The sequence below is a fragment of the Lepisosteus platostomus genome, chromosome 7 (genome assembly GCF_059453375.1).
Source record: "Lepisosteus platostomus isolate fLepPlt1 chromosome 7, fLepPlt1.hap1, whole genome shotgun sequence".
Lineage (NCBI taxonomy): Eukaryota > Metazoa > Chordata > Actinopteri > Semionotiformes > Lepisosteidae > Lepisosteus > Lepisosteus platostomus.
In genome coordinates this window covers 60,753,570-60,753,894 of record NC_142617.1, presented here as the reverse complement: position 1 = coordinate 60,753,894, position 325 = coordinate 60,753,570, and positions in this window count along the sequence as shown.

Sequence of the window (325 nt, the reverse complement as noted above, 5' to 3'; positions counted from 1 at the left end):
AAATTTTTTGGTAGGGCAATTGATTGACATAAGAAATCATAACGAATTGCTGTAGGCAGGGGTGCAGAAAGGTTTTGAACAATGCTTGCCAATTAGAATGTAAGTGAAAGGTTTAAAAAAGGAAACTATTTTTAGAAATATTTGATCAATTTCTCAGGTTTTAAATACTACACACCACGTCCACGACACTTTGTACCGTGCTGTACGGAAGGAAAATAAAGGATATTACAACCTATCGGCAGGGGTGTCATAATTGACACCATCACTGCTGTGACTTGTTTCTGCGTTTTGCAAGCCTTTCCTGGTAACGACTTGCACAATCAAC